At 47.5% G+C, this 2,490-nt stretch overlaps 1 non-coding gene across 1 annotated transcript; it reads left to right on the forward strand.

Annotated features, from left to right (window-relative positions):
- Nucleotides 1–391: 391 nt before the first annotated feature.
- LOC125555531 (uncharacterized) lies at nt 392–2,009 on the forward strand. Its single transcript, XR_015600730.1, has 2 exons — nt 392–1,002; nt 1,585–2,009. It is a non-coding gene; the product is annotated as an uncharacterized LOC125555531 (transcript).
- Nucleotides 2,010–2,490: the final 481 nt, after the last annotated feature.

Consider the following 2,490-nt stretch of genomic DNA (forward strand, 5'->3'; position numbering starts at 1 on the left):
GTGGGTGAATAGAATAATCATATCGTGCAATGTGGAACGGTTTGAGCGGCAAAAGCCGAAAATTCAGATAAGAAGATTTTAAAATTTCGTTCGCAAATTCTTCAGCTGACAAAGACACGATGAAGATTTTGAACGAGTTTCAAATAAAACGCACATGAAGAATTTGTGAACAGACTGAGTTGAGTATAGCATAGAGGGGGAAAGGTCTGATCACATTCACTTAGCAGAAAAAACAACTTAAAAAATTAACAATAAGTGAATGTTATAGAGGACTGAAAACTTAAATATATATATAGGACAACACTATTTTAATCCTGAGATTAGAATAGTTATTTGGATCACAGCCGGCCATATATAGGGCGCGCGAGGACGTTCGTGAACTTTCAGAGCCGCAGCGAAACAAAAGCGCAAACAAAAGAAAAACCTACCCCCGAAACTCCACGTTCCCACCTCTCCCCGCTCTCCCCGATTCCCAGCCGCCGCCAACCCCGCCGCCGCATGCCTCCCCCTGGCCAGCGAGCCTCCCCATGGCCGGGGCTTGACCAGCCCCCACGCGCCGCCGCCACTATCTACCCCGGCATGCTGTCACCAGGCCCTGGATCCCGAGCGCCACCGCAGGGCCCTGGATCTGACGCGCTGCTGCCGCCTCCTGAGGCCACAACGCGCTACTTGGTGTCCCCCGCCGGAAACAACCTCCTCCCTCCTCCCCGGGTCGGGTGGGTGGTGCAACACCGGAGCGGCGTCGAGCATAGCCGTAGACCCCTCCTGCCTCCTTACTCCCTGGACTCACGTCCACGGCCACGCCACCACCCCCAGAAGGGGCGCACAGGACTCAGTCGTCCCGACCGCGGCCGCCGGCGTCCATCTCCGCGCAGCCACCGAGTCCCGCCCCCCAGCAAGCTGTCTCGCGGCCGCAGACCTCAACCGAACACAACAGCTGGCCAAGCCCCACCATGCCTCTCCTCGTGTCGCAGCAGGCTCCTGCGCGCTGCAGTTCATGAGGTCCGTTTACAGAATATGCAACAGGGAAATAAGTTCTTTCTACTTGTTTCTTTGATTAAGATGCTCGTACACTTGCTAGCAAGCTTGGATTTGCCGTGTAGGAAGAACAAATCAGGTGTGAGTGAGAGGAATGATATGATGTCGTTGGAATGGGATGGATGATGACTACTGGTGCATTGTAGTTAGCAGTGAGAATTTAGCATCAGCCTGCAATTTTGCTCTTCACAACTTCCTCACCTCGAACTACACTCTCGTTACAATTATCAGATACTCCCTCTGTCCAAAAAAAGTTTGTCCCAAACTTGTCCCTTGTGATAGATACGTCCATTTGAGGGACAAATATTTTTGGACGGAGGAAGTGCCCATTTATGGAGTATGCAACATGAAAAATGAAGCAACAAAAAAGATATGCATTTTCCTGTCGAATTTCCACACCATGCTTCTGTTTTGTTTGGGATGATTAAGGAGCGGTGTGCTAGATTGCATCTATGTGTGTAGACAGCACTATGTCATGTCATGTACGTGACTGCTTTTTATCTGCTCTGCACCCGTTTCATATCGAGCAAGTTGTTTGTCTTGCAGATGCCGGTGAGGCCGGAGGTGCCGGTGGGGATCTCGGCAGTGCAGAAGCAAAGGAGGAAGCGACAAAAAAAGCCACGCGATCTGGTACGGCAAGATGTGGAACAAGAGTTCAACATTTTTGTGGGTTTTAGTTCAGCTTCTACTTGTGTGCGGAGATCTCCTGAACCAAGTTACTAATTGTGAGGATAAATTGATTCTTTTTTGTCTGCCCAAACAAAAAACAGGCCACATATACACTTGTCTGCCCAGGTTGGTCCGTCCATCTCCATGCAGTTTGTTGTTTTCCCCACCCCTTATATGTGTGTGTGTGCATGTTTCCAAGTTTTTCCCCAATTGTATTTCTCCTAAGCTTTTGTTTTGGAAAACCGATGTGCATGTGAACGTGAGAAAAAAGTCTGTATACAGAAGTTCATGTATTACTTCCAGGAAGGTCCGTGTATTACTACATGTGTGCACATATAATTTGTGTGTGTGTTCTTCCAGATCTACTTTAGCATTGACCAAATGACCAAGGTTTCACCAGCAAGGGAAACAACATACGTGCTTCACATTGCTATCTCTCCCCATTATTCAGTTAGTTAAATTGCGTTGTCTAGTTCTAGTTCTATACTTTTTTTTCTGAAGTTCAATAGTGTCGGTGTGGGCAAAGAAGTGGGTTTTGATATGTTTGTTTCAGTTTCAGATATGCTTCAGAAAAAAATGCAAAACAAAAAAGGAGCATGAGTCGCATGCCTCAAGGACTCACTCCACTTCGTGGCTTCTTGTTCTCAAAGCACAAGTTGTTGCTGCTACTATTACTAGTGGACTACTGCTAGACACTATCATGGGCTGCTGCTTGTGTGCACTTTACATTTAGATGCTCTTTAGGTGTTCATTGTAATGCCCACAATAACATACCATTTTTCT

Source organism: Triticum urartu, chromosome 1A (genome assembly GCF_056163025.1).
Source record: "Triticum urartu cultivar PI428250 chromosome 1A, HENAU_Tu73, whole genome shotgun sequence".
NCBI lineage: Eukaryota > Viridiplantae > Streptophyta > Magnoliopsida > Poales > Poaceae > Triticum > Triticum urartu.